At 42.8% G+C, this 12059-nt stretch overlaps 1 protein-coding gene across 1 annotated transcript in view; it reads right to left on the bottom strand.

Annotated features, from left to right (window-relative positions):
- LOC121166652 (sodium/potassium/calcium exchanger 3-like) overlaps positions 1 to 12059 on the bottom strand; it is a gene marked incomplete at its 3' end in the record, with an annotated part of 282241 nt that overhangs the window by 103512 nt on the left and 166670 nt on the right. The gene's annotated exons all lie outside the window — the stretch shown is intronic.

Below are 12059 nucleotides of genomic sequence, written 5' to 3'. Positions count from 1 at the left end.
TTAGCCACAGGGTCCCAACCCCCACTATCAGGGCAAGAAGCACGTGGCACACATTCTGGTTTCATGAAAGCCTCTGGCCGAGTTCTTATGCAGAGATTAGAGAGAAGACACCACAGCAGGAACCCACCACTGGCAACATCTCCTTGCTAAGGGACATTAGATTCAAAGCCCAATAGGGTGGAGAAATGGGAACGATTGGCCATGCCCCTAAAGGGTAATGCCAGCACATCCACAGGATTTCTACCACTGGGTAGATTTTTTACCCCTCTTCTTCTTCCCATGTCTGAAATGCATCCAGAGTAAGGATCTGGATCCCAAAAACACCACCTCTGTGATTCCTTTATCCCCCACCCCTCTACCCCTTGAAGCTCGCTGGCTGTCACAGCCTTCCTGTCATTCCTTTCAAAGCCAGGACAACTTTGGTGTGATGCTGCCCTCTCCGCTGTTGACATGAGAGGCAGCTCCAGTTTGCCAGGGGGCCACCTGCAATGCCTGAAACAACTGGAACCTGGGCATCCCCACACTACACCATGCCCCTCCTCAACTCCCAGGAGGAGAACAGAAACCAGGACACAGAGAAATGACAGATGACAAATGCTTTCCATCCAAAGTGCCTCTTCTACTCCCACGATCCCCACCTCCCTGCCCTCAACTGGTCATCACGAAAGACACCCCTCCCACCATCCACACCTTCACCTGGGACCTCAACAGGCTCTCAGCATTGCTGCCAAACACCTTCCAACATGCCACCTTCCCTACCTCTAATCCCATGGGAGTTTTGAAACTAAAACAAATGCCTCTTCACCTTCCCTTCCCCTCTTTTCACATATTCAGTAACAAAGCTCATCTTGTAACTTCTCCTGTGTCTAATATTGCAACCTACACCTTTTGCATAACACTCTTATAACTGATTGTCTTCCCTGATCCCCAAGCCCCAAATCCTCACTGATTCTTTGAAAATCAGCCACCTGGTTTGCTATGGAGGTGGGCAGCATATCTGGGATCACATAGTGCAACTTCCCCCAGGTGGTCACACTAACCAGCACACTGTTGTCCTGTAGTAGTGCTAGTCTTTGGTATACTGTGCTGGCCCAGGAGCCACCATCATTCCCAGACCCACAAATCCTACGGGTCCCCATCTTCCCACTCAGCTTTGGATTAGACAATAGGTATCTTCCTGTCAGCCTCACTGTCTGGCAGAAACTACATGGTCAGAGATGAACAGGAACAAATGTTCTTTGATTAGTAATGTCTGTGTGCTGGGTGGCAGACGGAAAGCTGGTATTATTGTATGCCTGCCAGCTGCCATCCGTTACCAGATCTATCCCTAGTCTTTTACTTGCTCTTTACCAAAGCTTTGCTTCATCAAGGTTTGCTCTTCTATCTGTGCAATTTAAGGGATTTATTTCACATGCAGTAACACAATAACTTCTCTCATAGAATGGGACGGCAAGGCAATTTCAGGGGACTACCCTGGTGAACACAAGTACACACGAAGCTGCGCCCAGCCCTTCTTCATTGTCCCTTCTGTGCCACCTCTGGCCCTTTGTGGACACACTATTCCTTGCCCCTCACCCTTCATACTGCTTTTATCTCTGTGCATTTATCAAAGGCATCAATACCATCCTATCCCTCCCCACTGGGCAACTGGAAGGTAGGAGCCCACCCTTGTTCATCCAAAAGTGACTAGCAGAGAACTGGCAGAATATTCTCAGTGAACAGTCTGAGAACTGACTTGGACAGAACCTCCAGCTGAAGGCTGAAGGATCAATCATCATTTTGGTCTCTGTATAGACATTAAAAAAATTAAAAGAGGCAGAAAAGCTGAAAAAATACACCCCAAATTCTAAATTTCTCAAATTCTAAATTTCTTTTCTAATCCTTATGATTTTGCACAATTGTCGTCACATATAAGAAGGTGTTTAGGTGGAATTTCAGAGAAACTTCACATGGGATATGATATGACTGGGTACCAACCTTAAAATACATTTGCTTGCTCTTGCTCTCTCTCTCTCATGCACATACATTTGGGAAACTAGACATGCAGCTAACATATTGAGCCCTTTAGTGATGCCTGATAATGTTGAATACAATTATGCCTCTTAGACTGAATTTTTTTAAGATTTTATTTATTTTTATTATAAAGTCAGATATATATAAAGAAGGAGAGATAGAGAGGAAGATCTTTCATCCAATGATTCATCCCCCAAGTGAGTGCAACAACCTGTGCTGCGCCAATCCGGAGCCAGGATCCAAGAACTTCTTCCAGGTCTCCCACATGGGTGTAGGATCCCAAGGCTTCGGGCCATCCTTAACTACTTTCCCAGGTCACAAGCAGGGAGCTGGATGGGAAGTGGAGCCACCGGGATTAGAACCTGTGCTCATATGGGTTCCCAGTGTGTTCAAGGCGAGGACTTTAGCGGCTAGGCCATGCTGCCAAGCCCCTTAAACCGAATTCTAAGGGCTTTCTAAAATGATCACTTTAAAGAAGGCAATGGCAGGTACAAGATTCTGGCAAGCTCCATGAGGCAACTTGAAATCTTATGTCCCAGGTTCTTTTTGAAAATCCACTTGGTTACAGAGTACTTGCAAATACAACCCTTCGGCACATGAAATCATCTAGGCATGAAGATATTTCCAAATCCATGTTCTTGGACTGTTTCCTTATTTTATCCAAAGTTCCCTCTATCAAAATCAAATAAATAAGACATTTTATAATGCCTGATAAATATAGTGCCATTAGCCCAAGCCTTTGCACCTTTGTAGTTTTGTAGAGATAAAATTAGCATTCTTCTAATGCTTCTTCTGGATTTGCAATTTCATTCCAGACTGACTGGAAATAGCACTGATGCCCAATACACTGCAGGCAATCAGATGACTGGTTTCAGAATGGCTTTCAACTAAAATGCAGAGGAAACACCCATGATGAAGGCTGATGCAACTGAAATGAGGCTTCTACTCTCTTGGACCAAATCCAACTTGCTACTTGGCCTTTTCAGCCACAGTTCTGTTTTCAAACATGTAGCCAGGTCATGAAAGACGGCTGGTACAGGCCCTGAAGCTCAAGTCTCCTGGTCTCATTTTGGTAACACCAACAGCTCATCCATATCGGAGAGCCTGTACAAGTGGGCCCTCTGGACACAGTGACTTTGGAGAGAAGCACTCATTGGACCTTACAGACAAGCTGGGGGGCTTTGGAGAGGGGTCGCATAGCTCCCCCTGCATGTAGAGGATGGCTGGGCTATCTTGCCTGACCCTGGAGCCCTAATGGGGACACTAAAGTTTGCATGGACTGGATGGAAATTCATTCATGATTCACCAGCGAGGCTGCTACTAACAAATGCAGGAGAAAGGAAGTGACAGAGGAGGCTGCATGGAACTTGCTGCTTCTACTGACCATGGCCCTGCTCACAGAGGCTCTCACTCACCTTTTAAATATACCTACACTGCCATGGAAAGTGGTTGAGGGAATTTTTATTTGCCCCTGGGGCCAAACTAAACCCCTAAAGATTTTCCAGAACTAGAAAGGCTATTGCTTACGTATCCCTATGTGCTACTGAACATGAAAACTCACCAATATTTTGCTTCACACGGGACTATGGCCTGTTCTGTTAACGGATTCATTCCCAGTTCCCAGGAGGGTGTCTGGCAGACTTTGTAGGTGCTTGAAAATTAATGCTGAATAGAAGTGACTTCTGAAAGAGGTACTAAGGAATTCCCAAGAGCAGGCTCAAAACTCTTCCTCTATGGAAAAGTAGAGAGGACATGTGGTGTTGAGGGTTGGGGTCAGAAGACCATGACGCTGACTTCTGCTTGCACTGATCAAGCCATGGGACTTCAATCAAGTCATGCACTTGACTTGACCTTTGGGTTCCTCATGTGTCAAATGAGAAGAATTGGTCCCTGCAGAGTGAGTTTTCCAGTGATGCCACGACCAGCTGGCAGAAGGAATCCTAAGCACACCTGCCCTCCTCTGTCTCCTTAGCAGAGTTAACCCAGAGGCTTTTTGGCTTGCCAAAATTTGCAGGGGTGGGGAAGCTTTTTTTTTCTGTCAAGGGTCACGTGGATATTTCTAACATCACACTCAGGCCATGCAAAATTATCAACTTAGGTCTAGATGCACTGAACTTGAACCTTGGCTGTAGCTGCCTTGGCAGGGCCAGGTCAGATGATTCTGTGGGCCTCATAAGGTCCTGTGGGTTGGATGCTCCCCACTGCCTGGCACTAAAGCAGCCAACAGCTAATAATAAAACAGAAGTCCCATTGAGCTCCACCACCCAAGGCTTTCCACAATCCCTTAAACTCATTCCAGGAACATAGCAATGCTATGATTCTTGGTATCTCCCAGAGTTCTTCCTCTTCAGGACCAGTTCATCTACCTGAGATGCCTCTTCCTGTCCCCCTCCAGCTCCTTCTGTGCCTAACTCCTACTTACCTGTTCATTCTTTTCAAGAGCCACCACTCCTGCCTACAGAGGAGTCCCCATCTGTGATAACATCACTTTGCCCTTAGGTTGACAGTACGTTTTATAATTATCATGAGACAAATCGATGTGATTATTGCTCTGACGTCTGCTCCACTCACTCGTTTGTCATTTCTACCACCACAGGGACAGAAACAGAATCTGTTTTGTGCATCACCTGGTCCCTGGAGTACAACTCTTATATTAAATTTAATAACCATTTCCAGGAGGTTATGAATGGCAAGTCTAGCAGGCATAAAGATGGTGAACAACTGATTCACATGAATGTGGGACAAAACTGTAGTTCCCAAAGTCACATTTATTTTAGGCAAGAAGAGAAACGACACTGCCTCTATCCAGTTCTCTGACTTGTTCTCTGTCCTCTGTGGCATGTTCATATGTCCAGCAGCAGCTCAAATCACTTGGGGTACATATTCTAGTCTTGGGATGTCTAAAATGGAAGCCTCTAAGCACATATGTTAATTTACATTTGCAGTGCTTAAAATTAAAGAAGAATAAGAATTCAGTTCTTCAGTTACTCTGGTCACATGTTGAGCACTCAAGAGCCACATGTGGCTCGCAGCTGCTGTCCTGGACACAGCAGAGATAGTCCATTTGCACGGAGGCAGACAGCTCTTTCAGACAATGCTATTCAGGACTCTGCTGAACCCAAAGTCTCTTGCCTTTCTGGATCAGCTTGGGCCACGATGCTGCCTATCTGGATTTTGCCTTCTTTCCTTCCTAACATGATGACTAGCACCTGATGTAGCCAAATGTTCACTGTTGATCTTTTCTGAAAAGATGGAAGTGAGAAAGATTTTAAAAGCTTTCATCTGCTGAAGAAACAGGCTGTTCTGATGCTTTCCTTCTCTTCCATGGCTTTAAAAAATCCTGCTTGTTTCATTATCCTCATGCTTTTTGCTGGCCAAAACCTCCTGCCCCTGTTGGCTCTCCTAGCAGAGCCCCTTGATCAAGCTGTCCCATTTCACTTTTCTTTGAGTATCCACATTCATTGCCAATAAGCCCTCATTCCAAGGAGTCCAGGGTGAGTCCTTGTCTGGTCTCTCATCATTTCTGTTCTGAGATTTTAGGTAGTTGGCTTCTGAAGGAAATTTCAGGCTATTGAATAACAGCTCCCATACCTGAATTCTTTGCTCACAATCACACAATGGATGGGGAAAAGGCCTAGAGAGAAAATCTAACGAAATCTGCTTTCCTGAACTGGACTCTCTTCATTTTGCAGCTTATTCCTACTGAGATCATCATGGATTTGGTTATTTTGTGATCATTTCCCCCAAGGTTTCCATCTAATCTTAAGATTAGAGCTTTAGAGCAGTAATCCTGTCTCTTCTTTCGTAACATTACATTAAAAACGGATTTCTGCCTTGGTAGACTCTGCTCTTCCTGGGGCTTGTAAGTGTCCCCATGTAGCCCTTGCCTTACTTTAGATGCCACCAGGAGTAGACGGTGAGACAAGAGTCCCAGGACGGGAATAGCTCTGGGGAGGGAAGAACAGGAGGTAGTGGGAAGACACAGTGAATTGAAGGCCATCAATAAAAGGTCTGCTCTGAAGCAGCTGCTCCTGTGTACAACTGAACTATAGAGAACCTGTGAAACATGTGCTTCTGAGACAAAGGGAGCCGGGGACTCATACACCACCTCCCAAAGACATCAACAAGGACGCCTCTGAGACACGGGGGCACACTGAACCAAGAGGGCCTGAGATAAAGAAGGACAGGTGCTGGTTGTCAGAACTTGGACAGCCAAAGTGGCAAAAGTGAGAGGCTTTGCTCAGAGGGGTGCTACAGCCCACAGCACTGGTTCCCCATTAGTTTTTATAGGGAAATGCTTCATTGGATTTTTCCATTACTTGACTTCCCATCAGCCCAATGCAGGGCCTAGAGCAGATGACCCCTGAGCAGATGCCAAGTGCTGCAGGTCACTCTGAACTACTTTCCAGTGGGTCTAACTGGGTAGATGCCTCTGAGCACCACAATGGGCTTGCACATGGGACCAGTCTTCCACAGGTTCTTTGGGCACTGGTTTGCTGCATGAGCTGTTCTTACTCTACAAGAATCTCTGGATAGAGAACAGAGATTGACATCATCTTTGGTGGCACCACCCCACCGCCAAGGATTGCTTCTTCAGCAAGGTTCTGATCTCAGAGGTTTTCCTGCCCTTCTCAGCCCAATCTCGTGATTATTCCGACAGTCTCAGGGAAGAACAAGAGAGATGGATGTTCTTTTGGGATTTCAGACAGTCTGCCTCCTTAGAGACTAAGTCCCAGGCATGTCCAAAGCACTTCCTACTGATTTGCTCATCCATTCCCTACAGCCATTTGTGAAAGTGGACAAACCCAAAGCACAAGAGATTAAAACATCTGCTGCAAATAGAGCTCCTAGAAAGCCAAAATACAGTAATGACCTAGATTTACCATCCTCCCTGAAATAACCAGAAAAATGGGCAACATATCTGAACCAAACGTTTTGAGGATAATGAACATCAGGCATTGATGGGTAGGGATCCCCCAAAGATGGACAAGTAATGACATGAGCCCTACAAACACCCCAGTTCATTGCCCTGAAAGTATCAGGTCATTGCTGCACAAGGAGGGGAAGTGCAGGTGGATGGAGGTGAACCTTGTGATCCAAGATGCAGTTAAGAGTTCAAAGAGTTCAAGATAGCTGGTGCTCTTGGGGTTGGTGTCAGGGAGATGTGACCACTCAGAGACAGCACTGTGGGGCTGGAGCATGTTGCCAAGCACTGATCAGTGCTATACCAGTCAATGTACAGAGGTCACAGGTCATGGCACTTGAACAAGCCTGGGGACAGTGCCTGTTGAAGTAGCCCAAGAACCATGGACCAGCTGGATATAGAATACGGAAAGGCCTTGCCTCAGCAAAAGGAAGTCATTAGCCCTTAACACTGTTATGATCCTGCCTAATGCATAAAACAGCAAGATCTCAAAAGGCCAACTTGTTCCCAAGTAACTTAACTGATTCCCAGAAAGAAAAAAATTCAGGAATACTTATAAGAATACAAAAATATCCAGCACCCAGCAAGGTAAAATTCACCATGTCTGGATAATCAAGAATTACCAATTATGCAAGAAAGAAGGAAAATGGTACTCCTCATGAGGAGTAAAGTCAGTAATGGCAAGAGCTAGCATGAATATCTAAATCCTGGGACACCATGATGGTTGCTACAATTGCAACTCATACATTGCAAGGGTTAGGTAGAAATGTGGAAAATATCAGCAAGGTACAGCAGAACTTCTCCAGATGGAAACTATAATATCTACAATAAAAATCCAAAGGACAGATCAATGGAAGATCAGACATTGCAAAAAAGAAAAAAAAAGGAATCAGTGATTTTAAAAGACACAGTGGTAGCAACTATTGCAGGTCAAACAACAGAAAAACATTCCTACAGACTCTCTCAAGAGCTGATCTAACAGGGAAATGGAACATCAGTAAACAACATATTTAAAAAGTCCATCAACAAATTTGATCAAATTCACATTGATGTAGCCTTCCATCCAACAACATACAGCATGCTTGTACTAAGTCATGCAGAGTAGTTGCCAAAATCAACCACGTTCTCAGTCCATAAAGCCAATCTATATTCACTGAAAAGAATCCAAGCATCATTCAGTTGGCTCTTTGTACCCAGTGGAATTAAATCACTAAAAGATACATAAAATTTTTTTTCTAGATATTTGAAAATAAAACATTTCTAAAACATTAATAAAACTTCACATGTCAGTGAAGACTGCTAGTAGAAATTAGAGAGTATTTTGAGCTGCACAAAAACAAATACACCCCATATTAAACTTAATGGGATGCCATTAAATAATGCAGGTATACAGCAATATATATCAAGACTGAAAAGAAGAAAGCTTCCAAATCTATACCTACAGCTTTCACTAGAAGAAACCAGCAAAAGAACAGCAAATTAAACTAAAGGCAAGGAGAAGATGGGAAGGAACAGAGATCAGAGAAGGACTCAATGAAGTGGCAAAAAAACAGTGGCAAAAGAGAAAATCAATGAAAATCAATGAATCCAAAGGCAAATTGTTGAGATGATCAATATACTGATATTCAGAATGATGAAGAAAAGAGAGGTGACATCAACATAGAATCTTTTCATGTGGAAATTCTACCAACAAGCTACTTGAACACTTTATGCGAACAACTTTATGCTAATAAAGTGATGACTTAGATGAAATGGATAAATTTCTTCACCAACAAAAATATTAGAGCTCATTTGAGAAAAAAATTATCCAAATAGCTTTTCATCTACGAAATAAATTTAACTGCAGTTTAAAATCTTAGTGTAAATTAAACTCTAGGCCTACATCAATTCACTGTATATTCTATCGAATATTTTCAAAATAAAACTACATGGCTCCCATAAATCTCTTACAGTTCCCATACAACTTACTTTATGAAGCTGGACTGTCCAGCAGACTGTCAAAATGAAATGCAGACATCAAAAGGAATTGTGCACCAAAATATCTGATGGACACAGAAGCAAAAATTCAAAATAAAATTTGCTATTATGAGAGAAGATGACACGAAGATCAAATGAGATTCATCACAAGAATCAAAATTCCCTAGAAATTCAAAAACAAATCATGCAATTTGCACAAAAAAATCACATGGTGGTCTTAAAATAGAGGAACACATACATAAACCTGACAAAATCCAATATGCATTCCTATTAGAACTGCATGTTGAAAATTATGCAATATCAGTGAAATTTAAAACTTACATAAATGGAAAGATGTTCATGTGTTGGAGGACCTAAATTGCTACTCTGACAATTCCTTTTACTTGATCTACAGGTTCAACACAGTCCTAATCAAAACTCCAAGAGGATTCTTGAATAAGGAAACAGTGTAGAAGCTTACAGCTAAACTAAGGAGATTTGGGCATTGGTTACACTGGTTAAGACGCTGCTGGGTGCACCTGCATCCAACATCAGGGTGACTCGGTTTGAGTCCTGGCTCTGCTTCTGATTCTGTGCTTCCTTCACTGCACACCTTGAGATACAACACTGTGTGAGTGTGAATGGTGTGAGCACTTGATTCCTTGCTACCATCTGGGAGAAGCTGCATTCCTAGCTCCTAGCTATTGTGTAGTCCAGCCTGGACTGTCACAGTTATGTGGGGGAGTGAATCAACAGATGCGAGATATTCTCTCTTGCTCTCTTTCAAATAAATAAAATATTTAAAAACAAACTTAAGCAAAATTAAGTAACAAAGGCATATCAATTAGAAGTCTGAAAGTTAAATCATAAGACAGAAAGAAATGAACACTAAATTATTTCCAATCATTGAGACAAGTAAAATTAAAGACTTAAGAAAGAGGAAAAAAAAGCGAAGATAGAGGAAGATAGAGGAAGTTTAAGATACCTGTAATTTAGTAAGCCAGATTGCCTCCTCCTAAAATAGTGTTTTAACAAATGGTGTTAGGTTTCCTCTGCAGGTGAATTGAACCTTTGCCCAAAGTTTAAAAAAACAAAACAAAAAATCAGTTAGCACTTCACTTCCTACTGGAATTTGCTGACCTGGGTTCTCAGACAGCCAAACCTGAGACATAAAACTCCTCCTCCTTCAGCTTTCACACGACTGTGTGATGAACTATAAGCCCTTTCAACACCATAACCATAGGTCCAAATAATGTTCCTACCCAGACGCTTTCAACTTACACAACAGGTGCAAGGATTCTCACTTATTTTCAACTTCAAACTTTAGAGCAGACATCTTGCTCCCCATATCTGCTTAATGACCAAGTTATTCAAAACACAAGCTTTTCTAATAACCTTTGATTTTCAGAAGGGTTAATTAAAAAAAAAAACCATGTATTTGTTATTTGGAAGGCAAAGCAGCATAGAGGAAGACAGAGAGGGAGAAAGAAATCTTGCATCTACTGGTTCACTTTCCCTGGCTATAATAGCCAGGGATAAGCCAGGTCAAACCCAGGAGCCAGGAACTTCATTCACTTGGATCTCCTTTGTGAGTGGAAAGGGTCCAAGTATTTGGGTTAGCCTCTGTAGCTTTTCCCAAGCCATTATTGGGGAGCTAGACTGGAAGTGGAGCAGTCAGGATACAAACTGGCACCCATACAGAGCACTGGTGCCAAAGGCAGTGGCTCAATCCTTTCACCCCACAACATCAGCCCCATATAGGTTAGCATTTTCAAGATAAAATGAAACAAGAAACAAAGGAGGGGGAGGGAGGGTGGAGCCCTTTTGAAGAAACAAATATCTGTTGTCTAATAAATTGTTTTTAGGACTTAGTTTTATTTTAAAAAAATTAACACACACACAAAACTTTGAAAACAATGCTAAACTCCTGAGTTCAAGTCTTGTCTTCTTTTCAGCTGCTGTGATTTGCAACTACTCTGGTATTATTATTAGGCTATCTCAAAAGATTATTTCTTACCTTTAGTAAACATCAGATTATAACAAAAAATCATTTAGATTGTTAGTGGAGAAAAACATATGACTTGTACAAGAAATTCCACCAGTATGAAAAGATAATGTATTATTTAAGTGTTAAAAACATGTTGGGAATGGTGCAGTGGTACAGCAAGCTAACCTCTGTTTGGCATGGCATCCCATATGGACACTCGTTGGAGTCCCAGGTCTCTACTTCCAATCCAGCTTTCTGCTAATGGCCAAGGTAAGCAGTGGAGCATGGCTCAAGGCCTTGGGCCCCTGCACTCATGTGGGAGACCCAGAAGAAGTTCTTGGATCCCAGCTTCAAACTGGTCAAGCTATGGCCCTTGTGGCCATTTGGGAAGTGAATGAGCAGATGAAGAATTTATTTTTCTCTGTCATCTCTAATAACACTGACTTTCAAGTCAAGTCAATCTTAAAAAACATAGTTCAAAAATACATTTGTCAAAATATGCAAGGCATGGAACGAGGATACATTTGAAAGGTGGGCAGAATGTGCTTAAATTAAAACAAAAATGATTAATTCTAATTAGTTGGGTTGTAATGTGTGCATGCACACAACACAAGCACACACATACACAGCTGCCAAAAGTATGCAGTGCATGCTTGTGGCTCCAGTATTCACTAACAAAGCCATTATTTTCTCGTTTATATTTCAGGCCCAGGTGTCTTCTAGCTCAAATCTCACCTACACTAATACAAACCAAGGATTGGGGCCTGTCTCAGCATTTGGTTTTGCACCTTGGATATAAACTCAAAAGCACACTGACCAGTGAGGCTCCACATGGAGGCCCCACAATGTGTACACACGCCCCTGGTAAGCTTTGTTTCCCCTGGCACTAATGACTGTGATTTTACACAACTGCATTGTTTTAGGCACTCTACGATCCTGGCAAATCAAAGTGTCAGTGAAATTACACTCTTTCAGCTGAAGTGTTGCTAAGTGTCAACGATGTCATTTGATCTTCCCTCTGAGCAGTCTTTAAGAAGGGTGCCGCTATCCATCATCCTTTATTCCAACCAACCAAAGGCTTTGAGCGGCACGTGTTCATGATTGCTACTGCTTTTACACCATGGTGTGTTTCAATACGCTCTGTCCAATAGGGTTAGCCACTGATGACAGGTGGCCATA

Source organism: Ochotona curzoniae, unplaced genomic scaffold (assembly GCF_017591425.1).
Source record: "Ochotona curzoniae isolate NIBS_2020 unplaced genomic scaffold, NIBS_Ocur_1.0 patch190, whole genome shotgun sequence".
Taxonomy (NCBI): Eukaryota; Metazoa; Chordata; class Mammalia; order Lagomorpha; family Ochotonidae; genus Ochotona; species Ochotona curzoniae.
The sequence above is the reverse complement of the archived record's forward strand: the minus strand, read 5'-3'. Positions and strand labels throughout refer to the sequence as shown.